Source organism: Vulpes vulpes, chromosome 11, assembly GCF_048418805.1.
Source record: "Vulpes vulpes isolate BD-2025 chromosome 11, VulVul3, whole genome shotgun sequence".
NCBI classification, from domain to species: Eukaryota; Metazoa; Chordata; class Mammalia; order Carnivora; family Canidae; genus Vulpes; species Vulpes vulpes.
The window spans coordinates 95,627,202-95,640,608 of NC_132790.1; the positions used below are offsets into that span (position 1 = coordinate 95,627,202).

The 13,407-nt window shown below is 38.3% G+C and overlaps 1 long non-coding RNA gene across 1 annotated transcript in view; it reads right to left on the reverse strand.

Moving 5' to 3' along the window:
- Positions 1 to 13,407, reverse strand: part of LOC112932771 (uncharacterized) — a 64,319-nt gene that overhangs the window by 25,638 nt on the left and 25,274 nt on the right. The window lies entirely within an intron of this gene.

Consider the following 13,407-nt stretch of genomic DNA (forward strand, 5'->3'; position numbering starts at 1 on the left):
CTATAATAGTCTCCCAAGACACTGACCAGGACCACAAAAAGCAGTTGAGAGAGGTTTCCAATGCATTATTCACCCACTCTCTGAATTGAAGGATCTTATTATCATTTTTCAGGAATATGGACTCAGATCAGGAAAGGCAGAGCGATTGACCTGAGGTCACTACAAAGGTCAGATGACCCAATAGTAGACTCCCTGTCCATTGAAGAGTTTTAGATGAGCACACCTTCTGGATGGTGTTGAGCTGTTTAGAATGCTGAGTCCTGGGATCCCTGGGTGGCTCAGTAGTTGAGAGACTCCCTTTGGCTCAGGGCGTGACCCTGGAGTCCCGGGATCGAGTCCCACATTGGGCTCCCTGCATGGAGCCTGCTTCTCCCTCTGCCTGTTGTCTCTCCCTCTCTTTCTGTGTCTCTCATGAGTAAATAAATAAAATCTTTAATAATAATAAAAAAAGAATGCTGAGTCTTCTCCTATTTTCATTAAAGAGAGATTCATATGTGCAAGGGATGGCCAGCTCACAGACATCAAAATGTTAAGATTTTCCCTTTCCTAATTTTGGTATGAGACACACTTTTCCATTACGTCCTAATCTTTGGTATAAAAGCAGAACAAATAACTGGCCATTTCTGCAAATTTTTATTGAAGATTCTCATATTACTTACTAGCTGTGTACTTCTGAGAAGGATTCACAGCCTTATACCTTCATGTTGTCTTTCTGTATGACTAGTTCCCTGCGTGGACTGTCCTTTCCTTCACTTTTATATCAACCTATTCTAATTCTACTAGTTCTTCTAGTTCCAGCCAAGAATCTGCTCCTACAAGAAGTTTCCCTGATCATTCCCTCCAGGGAGTTCACTTCCTAACTGGACCAACCCTATCCTACAATTTGTTTCACTCTTAGCCTTTGAGTCTGTTCTTTAAGCATTTAGGTATATGCAGGATGTGTCATACATTTTTTAATCTCTACTTCCCCAAAATAAAATATTCTTTTTTTCCATAATAAATAGTCTTTAAATGAACAAATAGATACATTGGATATCCTTTACTAGAATAACATTTAAAAAGAACTCTTTACTTTTGAAAACTTGAAGTTAAATACTTTTGCAATACTCAAACTCCTTTTCAATCTTTTGTTTGTTTTTTAGTTTCTGTTGGCTTTTTGTTGTGATTTCAGGTTTTTTAAATTATTACACCCTTGAAGGCAGGACATTGATACTGTAAAAGTAATGGGTTACACATGTGCCTTGTTGATGCCTTTCCCCTTTAACAAAATTAAGTTTGCTGATCACATTCATTTCTAAAGCCTTCTGAAAATGTGTGTCATGCTTATGGGTGGCTACATTCCACAGAACTGAATATGTGCTACGAAAGGAGAGGAGGCTTGGGGGTGGGGAGGAAACCCTTACAAGGCAAGAGAACTGAGCATGTGCGAGTTTCTGTACTAACCAAAGGAGGGCAGGGAAGTGCAGTTTTGGAAATATCAAGAAGGCAAACAGAAAAGGAATTTAAGGGAGAGAGGGGAGTCTGAACCACATTCAGGAGATCACCCAGGATCCACAAATGGGGAGAGTGCATCAAAGAAGGAAGCCTCTTCATCAGAGCACTGCTGACTCTCAGGACCTTTCTGGCATCTCTTTAGCAGGTCCCATCCTTTGGGGATGCCCAGACCAAGATACTATTCCTCACACTCAGTGACTCCTAAGATCCCAGCCCTTTACCTGACATGCTATTGGTCGCCCTGCATCAGAATTGCAGTGTGGGAGGGTGGAGTCCAATGGAAGACTTCTGGCTCTGCTTGCTACCTAGAAGCTGGCAGGTTACCTAATGGCTTGTAGCCTCAGTTTTCTCATCTATAAATTGGGGTTAATAATTCCTATAGTGCAGATATTTTTGTAGATCACAGGTATCACAGGATTATTATAAAGATTACACATCAGTAGATACTCAATAAACAGTAACTATGAAAAGCAGTCTTGCGTGGTGGTTAAAAGCATGGAGTCTGGATCTGGATTGTCTGGGTTTGAATCCTTTTTTTAACTACCTACTCTCTGTATAACTTACTTTCTGTGATTCACTTTCCGAATCTATCAATGGGGATAATAGTGCAACCAGTATCTCACAGAGCTGATGAGAGGATACGATGGTTACAGTACAGTGCCTGTCACATGAAAGGTATTCAGTAGGTAGAAGTAGTAGTAGCAGCAGCAGCAGCAGCAGCAGCAGTAGTAGTAGTAGTAGCAGTAGTTGCTGTTGTTGTTTTGATTTAAAAAGATGCAGTGGAGGGCTCTAGGTTAAGACTGTGCTCTAGTGCTGAACTAGCTGGCTTCCTTCCGATCCTTGTTCTACTCTTTGCCAGTTTTATGATCCCAGAGTCTCCATTCTCTCATCCGTAAATTGGGGATAATAGTATCTTCTTCATAAAGATGAAATAAATTCATATGTATGAAGCTGATGCACAGTAAACAATAAATATTACTCATTAGTCCTATAAATTCCAATCACCCACAGCTCCAGTTTTTGTGCATTTCTGTGGGTCGTGGTAAAGCTTGACATTTTGTACAACTAAATAAACTTAGAGTTTATGTATTCTGTGGTGATTAACCTGAACTACCAGTTCCCTTGGAAATAAGCCAGGTTTTTAACCATAAAAGGTTTTCAACTGGGTCCCAGCTGACCATCTTTTCAGGGTCTATGTGTATAGCAGATGGTGAGCTGCATTTTCAAAACTGTTCTCTCCAAAGAGAAGACTGTAAAGTTCTCAGAAAAATGAAATGCCCTCATTACAAGAGAGTGCCATTGTCTCTGCTCCCTCACCCCATACCTTAATGACTGGCATCGTGAAGTCCCACATAAAGGGAAGAGACCTCATCATTAGGCGTGTTGGCGAATCTACAGACTGTGATTTTCAATGACACACCAAAAGCCAGCCACTTCAACTCGCATTTTTACTTTGCTCTCCGGCTGCACTGCAGTCACAGTACAAGTCATTCGCTCAGATGCCGGAAAGGCTGACACTCCAGGAAACTTTTTTTTCATTTCTTCAGCCAATGATCTTGCAGCCCAGTGATGTCACCCAACAATTATGCAATATGACTTAACTGTTGGATAGGTGACAGGAATTCCACTGACACCAAGATCACAATGAAACTGCTTAGCTGCTAAATTAGTCATATTGTACGTTACCGATAAGTCACTTTTAAACTGATTAACTGCCAGTTCAAATAGCACTATTGTCTAGTTAGGGAAGTCGGGGCCCCATCACTCATAGTTTAAATGATTACATCCAGTGACTCTAGCATCTGAATCATGCAAATGAAGTGGTTATCGAACTTCATAACAGCACAGGCCACTTGAAAAGGGGCACAGTGTGAAAAGGAAACACTTTCTATCTTCCATTTTTAAGGGGAAATTTGTACAATATTTTCTGGACTGTAGCCTCCAATTAGTCATTCCAACTGCTTGATGATTTTCCAAATCCAAATAGCATGAGAATAGGATCCTGTTTCTCAGCGAAGACAGGGATTATTTAGCATTGTTTTTTTCTTTCTTCCACAAGTTGGCCTCTGTCCTACAATTCAACTACACTGTGAAAGGGGACTTTTTACTGACCGCAAACCACGAGGTGGATATCACTTATTCCATAATATCCATTGTTAAAATAATGCTTAAAGGTTCCCGTTTAAAAAGTATTACATGTGTGTTTGAGAAAACTTAGGAAATACTGAAAAGTACAAAAGGGAAGGAAAGCCCCCCACAATCTGATCCTTCTCCCCAAAAATCATAACTACAACTTTGTCAATTTCTTCCACTCTCAATAAAGAATGAATATAGCAGCCTAGCAAACTTTTGTCAGGGAGCGTGGTGGATGCTGGGCATAGAAAGATAAATAAGATTCCAACTGTCTCCCTTAAGAAGCGCACAGCTTAATGTAAGGGGGTATTTGAACACAAAAGAGGCATTTAGCACAGGCTGGAGAGAACAGAATGTGGAGTGGAGGACATGGAAGGGATTATCGGAGCAGATTAGAGAAATCCTAGAGCAGGGCTACTCAAAGTGTGGTCCGCAAGGTGACACCAGATCTTACAAGCTACCTACAGAAACAGAAAGAAAGTATTTAAAACTTCTGGAACATTTTGACAGGGTGATTGTCTGTCTTTTGCATCTAAAAATAACTTTTTAAATTGGACTGGTGTTTTGTACGTCTTTTTTTAATTTAACTTCTGTTGTATTTATTTTTATTGTATTTTCAAAAAAATCAGTCTACAACGGATTCAAAATTAAAAATGAAAAGCTCCCCTGTCACTATAAAAAAACCACTGTCTTCAGGGACACAATAGCTTAGCTAAGTGTAGGGTAACCAACCGTCCTGGTTTGCACTAAACCTGGCAAAGTCCCAGGTTTAACCAGGATGAGTTGGCCACCCTACAAGTGTTTTAATTCCAAGAAAAAGTTAACTCCATGGGAGGATAGATCAGACGAAGGGGAAACAATCCTCAAAGAAACAAAAGAAGAAAATTTCTCTGAGCTGAAGAGAGATTTTACTCTTCAGGTCAAGAATTCACCAATAGCAAGGTAGGATCATTGAAAAGGGAGTCACAGTCAGCTACATCCTGATGCACTTTCTAAATTTCAAGGATCAAGAGGAGAAAAATCACATGAGATGACACACACAGCAAAATAAAATGAACAAAATAAATTAGTAAGATGGTAAAGCACAATATTTATAATATTACATTCCTTTAACATAAAGATATTTGCTTCAGCTTCCTAAGAGAGAATATAATGTCCTTTATATACAAATATAATAATGAGGATAATAAACTGGAGATAGAAAACCATGCTATGAAAAAGGAAATGCCGGGATCCCTGGGTCGCGCAGCGGTTTGGCGCCTGTCTTTGGCCCAGGGCGCGATCCTGGAGACCCGGGATCGAGTCCAACGTCGGGCTCCCGGTGCATGGAGCCTGCTTCTCCCTCTGCCTGTGTCTCTGCCTCTCTCTCTCTCTCTCTGTTGACTATCATAAATAAATTTTAAAAAAAATTTTTTAATAAAAATAAATAAATAAAAAAAAGGAAATGCCAACATGGTTACACCTTTAACATAATTTATATGATTTGGCATGAAATTTGGCTCTATGCTTCCTGGTTGGTGATGAAAAGGTCAGGACTCACAGTCATTAAAACTGCCATAACTATGATGAAGGAAGAATTATATATCAGACTCTCAGTCAGACATTATTTCCTGGCACTGAAATGTAAAACAAATTCTCTGAAGGAGTTTAATAGTAGGGATCATCGAGTGGTATAATAGACACTGTCCTCAATAGCATTTCTATAGCAAACATAGGAACATATTTCACATATGTTTCTTATAGGGATCCTCATTACTGTCAGTACAGGGTTTCAAGATAGAAATATATGCGACAGGGGGCAGCCCAGGTGGCTCAGTGGTTTAGCGCCACTTTCAAGCCAGGGTTTGATCTTGGAGACTCGGGATCAAGTCCAATGTCGGGCTCCCTGCATGCAGCCCACTTCTCCCTCTGCCTGTGTCTCTGCCTCTGTGTGTGTGTGTGTCTCTCATGAATAAATAAATAAAATTTTAAAAAAAAGAAATATATGAGATAGTCCAAACACCTTATTTGATCCAAGGATAGAACTCAGAATACCCTAGAGAAGATGAATAATATGTCACTTCGTGGTCTCCAAATATTTTTTCTTTCAGCCAGACTAATGTGATAACATAATTTAAGGTCTTATAATATCAAAAAAGAAGTTACTCTGGTGATTTTGTCTTTGATTGAAGGAGTATAAGAACTCCAGTTACAAAGGAAATACAGTTAGACTTTGTGTACCTAGCCTTGTCAGCACTCTGATATTAATATTAATTAATTATTAAATGGACATCAAATCTGTATGAGATGAAGCTATTATGCTTCACAGAATAAATATTATTTTAGTCGACATAAATAGCATTAATACTGATTAGTTTTACTTCTCTGGCACTCTCAAAAACTCTAATAAATATTGTAACACTTCCATTCATACGAATGGATTTGTCAAAATATTGTTCTAATATCCAGTCTTAATAATTTTAAGGTAGAAAAGCTTCTTTCACATGCCATCTGTTTGAGTGAAAATAGGTTTGCAAATCAAGTATGTACATTTTGATCATTTTTTTGTAGAATATATATTTGTATAAACACAGTACTAATAAATGCATAAGTACAGAAAAAATTCGCAAGATATGATAAAAATGTTAATCCTGCTTACCTCTGGGTATCAGAATTTGAGTGACTTTTATTTTCTTATTTTACTTGTCCCTTGGCTCAAATAACTTGTATTATCTCTGCATGAAGAAAGATTAGTATTGTTTTATTTAACTACATGTAAAGGTGGAAGCAAGAGAGGTCTCTACATCATCCCTGAAGCACATCACCCAGGTGATCTTTCTGCACCATCTACCTCTTGCATCACAGTTGCCCTTTAATGGCTTTCATGATGATTGCCAAGGTTGGGTAGTTTGAGAAATCATGCAATTAGGGTTAGAGACAATCCCCAATTTTGCCTTAATAGCAGCTAGGTGATGTTGGGCATATTTTTACACTTTTGATTTTCTGGTTCCTCATTTTCAAGATTAAGACTGGACTGTTGTGACCATAAAATGAAATCACTAATACACACTAAAGCTCCTGGAACAAAATAGGTGTTCAATAAATATTGCATGCTAATTTACTTGCTCCATTCCTAAAAGGATTTGCCCTGTTTCTACAGATGCCAGTTCTCTTCCCTGCAGTATCCTTATGTAAACCTGGTTTACGTGTTGGAAAGTGTTGGAAAATTAAGCCCATAGTCTCTCTGTTCCCAAGTTCACTAGTTAGGAGTCGTGAAAGGGAGAAAAAGGAAGATCTACTGAGTATCAGGCACTGTTATGTGTGTTACTTTGCTTAAGGAAGGCTCTATATTTTCCTTTTTCACTTAAACATCTGTGAAGACTCAAGTTTTTTTCCTTATTATTAATGCATTCACCTCTGGAGAACTATGTTACATTATATCATCGTTCACCCTAAAACAATTTCTTTCCTCCTGTTTTCATCTTCATAGACTCCTAGTGTTGACACAGAAGTATAGCTGGTTATGTCATTGTCACAGGTCACATTTTCAGAACTTCACATCACAGTGTTTGGGACCCCAGAAATGAAAATGATGTTTTTCTATCACTTCATCTACATGTCAAAATGTCTCAAATCTTTATTTCTTACATCAGTGGGTTTGTAATTGGTCTCTCTAACCTATGTTAAGCATGCTTTCCTTAAATGAGCCTTACTTGATATGGAGAAAAGGAGACAGAAGGATAATGAAATGGATATCTCTAATTATCAGGCCCCAGTTGGGAAAATGTGACTAGGTTTATCCTTCTAAAAAGAACTGACTCTCATCACATTTATAATGCAAAAAAAGCATTCCAATACAAGAATGTTTCTGGGTCTCTGACAACTTGTTCTCATTATAACTTTGTATTTCAGACAGAGAGAGTTAAGCAATTGTAGGGAGGCCTGAGAGACTTGGGAATGGGGCCTTCCTTCCTAATGATTTATTTCAGTTGAATTGCACATCGATTGCACAACAAAGGCTTCTATTTTCCTACTTTTTTTCTTTATCATGTGTCAATTATGCCTTTTTCCTTCACTCTCTTAAAACTTCACCCTTTCTCTTCTCTTATGCTTTTGTGTCTGTGACATAAAAACTCTAAGAAGGCAAATTGCTAACTGTATACCTCAAAGTCTCAACTACATATGATATAATTAGCCCCATAAACATGACCTGCATCTCTTCCCCTGAAAACTTTCCTAGCAATTTATCTACTAAAGCTTGGATTTTCTACAAACACATTTCCTAGGAAATGTCCCCAGATGGCATGTGATCTTTCCATTTTAGACAAGCTGCCTTGATCGGGTGTCACCCAACTGACCTGCTTTTCTCTACCTTTATTCTCAACACAATGTTGTCTCAACAGACTATCCTCTAAGTCCTGGTTTTTCTTCACTGACTTCCATTCTCAGCCCTATCCATACACCACCACACCTGCCACGTGCACTCATTGCTAGCATCCTCTTTATTCCCTCACGATTCTCACAGGGTCTCGGAGTGACCTTGAAACTCCCTAATCATTTCCCCAGTGTTCTCCTCCAATACTTTGGCTATATGGAGCTTGGCTTCAGATTTGTTACCACCTTAATTCCTTTTTTAATTTCCAGTTGGCTGAGAGCCAGCCCTTGGCCCTCTTGCCCATAATCACCTTGCATATTACCTATCCAGGTCATCCTTTTCTTCATATTTCTCTCTTTGATCAAAAGAGTAAACCCAACCCAAAGCAGAGAGGATGGGTAACAGGGGAAGAAATCAGTGAGGGCTTGGGATACTCTTAGATCGCAGATCATAAAGCAGAGTAATCCTTAATGGTATCTAGTCCAATTCTGCCATTTTACAGATGACAGTGCTGGGACCTCAGAGTCCAATGTCATAGACCATTCATCTGAATCTAGACCAGAGCTACTGGGAAGAGCATTTCCAAGTGATTATAATAATTAACTTTGGAGTCATATACATTTGGGTTCAAATCCAAAGCTATGTGCCCTTGTACAATTAATTTAGACCCTCTAATCCATGATACTCTTACTATTAAAAAGGGGATGATAACGCCTACCTTGCTGGATTATGAAGCTGGATATACAGTCATTATTAATTATTAACTAGAATCCAGCACTATTGAATTTTAGCCTAATGCTCTGTATAAGATAACGCTGTTACTATGGTTCTAGTGCCAATCTTTCAAGATTCTATATTTACTAATGATGGTGTGACTTTGAGCAATTTATGTAAAAAACTGAAAATAAATTGATTAATCAGTTGATTAATCCACAATGTAAAGCTAATAATAATAATACCTAGTGTACAGGAGGTTGTGAGGATTAAACAGATAATCCTTATAAATATAGCATTCTACACGGTGTCTGGCATGTGGGAAACAACAAGACATTGAAATGCTCTAGGTAGTCCCAAATGCCCAGAGTGAATTCATGAATGGTCAGGATAATCTCCTGTCACATGCCCTCAGAAACAGATCCAGGGTTATATATTTGGTTCTCTTTGGCCCACAGCACCCATATTCATTCATTCAAGCTGGCCCTCAAACAGCAGGTAGCAGTAGAGCATGTGGAAATGGAAGAAAAGATGGTTTCCACCAAAGAAACGACTGTGAACAAAGAAGAAAAAGGGCAAGGTATGCTGGGGGTCTCTCACACGTGAATTAATTTGGTTTCAGAGACTTCAAATTGGCTTCCCTACCTATAGTCTCATGCCGTTCTATCCAGCATCCCTGCAGCTACCAGAAATAAAATACTAATTTCAACGTGATTATAATCCTTCCAATTTTACTGCTCCCCATCACATTCAGAATAAAGTCCTAGCTCCTTAGCACAGCCCTTTAGCCCCATCCCTCTCTTTCTACCAGCCTTGCCATCTTCAATTCCACTACTCTGCCAACTGCCCTCCCTGACTACACATATCTGAGTTATCGAACTCACCTTCAGCCCTGTGCATAGGCTGTATCCTTGGCCATAAACATTATATGTCCTACTTGGCCTTCAAGAGTCAATTCGGAGGTTGCCTGTGGGGAGTCCTCTATGATACCCTTTGCCCATCCCAGCCCTTCTGCCCAAGAGCAGCATCCCTCCTTGGAGGTCCCATAGCAGCCAACATGAACCTCAAGCATAGCTGGGAACATAGAGGATTCTGTGCTTGTATCTCCCTCCCTCTAGAATGTACATTCCTTGACCGCAGAGCCCGGACCCTTTCAGGGGCCCATTATGTGTCAGGCACAGGTGTAGGAATTAAGAATGCAGAGAACAAGCAAGAGAAAGTCCCTGATGTCTCAGAGCTCATGGCCCAGTGGGTTAAATCAGACAATTAACAAAGTTAAGTGCAACAATAAATATTTTTAGATAGGGACAAGAGCTGTGAAGATAATAAAATGGCATAATATGCTAAAATGTGGTAAGAGAGGGGAAGAACAACATAAGATAAAGTGGCCTAATCACAGCAATGAGTAATAAACTGATGAGAGGTCAGTCATGTCAAGGAATATGAAGGATGATATTATTCCAGGCTAAGGGAAAAAAGTAAGAGCTCAAAATGCTTTTGGAAGGAAGGGATTGGTTGGGATGTAAAGGAGATTCAAACTCCTCCTGTTTGGGAACCGGGATTATACTAACTTTTCAGTTCGGGAGTATAAGACAGAGAAAAGCACCAAAATGATCAAGTCCACTTTAGACTTGGGGCCTTTAAGGGTTGGGGGCAGTGGGGGTGAACTGGGAAGAACAGGTAAATGAAGAAGGTTTCTGTAAAACAACATTTCCTGAAGAATGTTCCAGAAATGCCAGACTAGATCCCAGGTCACCCTCAAGTCTTTTGGGGAAATATTGCTCCTCCTAGCACTACTCCCCCACCCCTCATCCCCCAACCACTGGGGCACTCATAATGTACCTTAGCATATTAAAGTCTCTGAATAATTCAGCATTTTGAAAAACTGGTTAATTTTGATTTCCCAATTAGTTTGACCATTGTACGTGTTTGTACGTGTTTTATTTTGTTTTGCTTTGTTTGAACACAGCAATGCTTAAGTCCTGAGAACCAGGACTTCAGGAAGCTCTGGTCTAAATCACTCTCCACAGCTCACAAGCCTTGCTGTGGTAATTTCTACCTTCCAATCCATTTTGTTCAGGGATAAATAAGGAGATAGGATTCTTTAGAAGATACAATAGTTTGGTTTGCAAGTATAAAGATAAAAGAGTACATGAGTTACAACAAATCTAATTCACCAATTTATTCACCTTAAAATAGTATCAACAAAATTAAAAATGATTAACAGGTGTAATGATAAATATATGTGACTATAAACTAATGTAAATGCTACAGAAAAACAAGAAGTTTATTGCTAAAGGTTAAAATTCAATTTAAATGCATTCTTATGCACTGCAGATTAGTCAGATTTTTTAAATTAAAATTAATGGTTTTTGCTCAACCAAATGCAAAAAAATTATCACAAATCCAGCTTGGTTATTTTGATTACAACTATTTTATTTTATTTTTTTAAAGATTTTATTTACTTATTTGACAGAGAATGTGAGAGTGAGAAGAAGCACAAGCTGCGGAAGAGGCAGGGGGAGAGGGAGAAGCAGATCCCTCTTCTGAGCAGGGAACCCAATGTGAGGCCTGATCCCAAGACCCCAAGAACGGGACCCGAGCTGAAGGCAGATGCCCAACCGACTGAGCCATCCAGACACCCCTGATTACGACCATTTTAAATGGCAAAAACTATCAAGCATACTCTAAGATTATGTTTTAAAGATCAGATACATGAAATCAGATTTCATAAGAATATAAATAGGGGGGGAAACCATGTCAAAGGCTAATTAATACCACTGACACTCTTTCAGTAACTAAAAATAAGATTAATAGCAATTTCCTCCAATACCATTTTATAATATATCTAATGTCCATTGAAAAAAATGGCATTCTTTCCTGATTAATGTATTTTAATAAACTATGCAAAATGGCTGTTCTAACCATATGAAAATGTCAAATTTTAATCATAAAGTTCACATATATATCATCAGCATATACAAAACCCACTTCCTTTTTTAATTCCCTTGTTTTTTTAGATTTTTATTTGACAGAGAGAGCAAGTGAGCACAAGCAGGGGGAACAGCAGAGGGAGAAGGAGAAGCAGACTCCCCACTGAGCAGGAAGCTCAATGCAGGGCTCTATCCCAGGATCCTGGGATCATGACCAGAGTCAAAGGTACATGCTTAACCTACTGAGCCACCCAGACACCCCCAAAACCCACTTCCTAACTAAGTTTTAATTATAGCCATCTTTGTCAAATAACTCTTCGCAAGTTTCCATTTTTCTAAAACCTTTACAATTATGAGTCATATCAAATAAAGTGGAGACCTCAAAATAAGTTACTGGGGAAATGAATGCTAATAGTGAAATAACCAAAAATGCTAACAGTATTTATGTATTTTCAAACCAAGTTTCTTCTGGTAAATATCACATGATTTGTTACATTTCCAAACTGGTTATCAAAATATGAAACACTAGCTTAATTATTCAGCTGATTAATGTACAGCTAATACAATAACAATGTCATTGTTAATTAGAATTAACCTAAACCTCCCAAATTATTGCTTTATAGAAGCCTTAAGTCAAAATTCACTTTTTAGGGATGCCTGGGTGGCTCAGTGGTTGAGCGTCTGTCTTTGGCTCAGGGTGTGATCCTGGGTCAGGAGATCAAGTCCCGCATTGTGCTCCCCACAGGGAGCCTGCTTCTCCCTCTTCCTGTGTCTCTGCCTCTCTCTCTCTGTGTCTCTCATAAATAAATGAATAAAATCTTCTTTAAAAAATTCACTTTTTAAAGTCTACCTTTTGTTGGTCTCCTAACGGTCAATTCAAAATTATAACTAAGAATTTTTATCATATTTTAACACACATGGCTGTTTTTAGCATCTCAGTATTTATTCTTTATAGGATAAAGTGTTTCAGCACTCTGCAGTAATTTTTCTTTTTTTTTGGAAGTTACTCAGGCCTCATGTTAAGGAAGAATTTATACAAGAAAATATTCATTTAAAATGCTTTTTCAACTAGTTAAATAGTACCTCTCCATTCATACGGTGAAATATCATAGATTTACATAAAAGACATGTTGTGTGGAAAGGAGTTTTTTAATAAGTGACACTGGGTCAATCAGCTACACATGTGAAAAAAGTCTTGATCGTCTACCACAAACTACATAGAAAAATAAACTTTAGATATATTATAGACCTAAATGTGAAAGGTAAAATATGTGACTTTCAGAAAAAAACATAAGAGAATATCTTCATGGCCTTAAAATAGGCCAAGATTTCTCAAACAGGACACAGAAATTACTAATCATAAAAAAGTGATAAATTTCAACTACATTAAATATAAGAACTTGCCTTCCATGAAAAGTCACCATTAGGAGGCAAGCCATAGGGTGGGAGAAGATATTTGTACTACATATCTGACAAAGGACTCATTCAAAGATATCAAGAACTTCTACAAAAAAAAGCAGACAACTCAAGAGAAAAATAAGCAAAAGATTTGAATAGACATTTCACAAAACAGTGCATCCAAATGACCAGTAAATACGTGCAATGAAAATTAAAACCACAATGAGGTACCACTACCCACCCATTCAAACGACCAAAATTGTCCTGTATTTCTTTAAGTGAACATATCATTGTGGTAATAAAAACGACAAGTAGTATCTATACGCTTCTGTAGAGTTTATCCAAAAAAAGATAAACATATACATAGGCCTTATCAGTGTA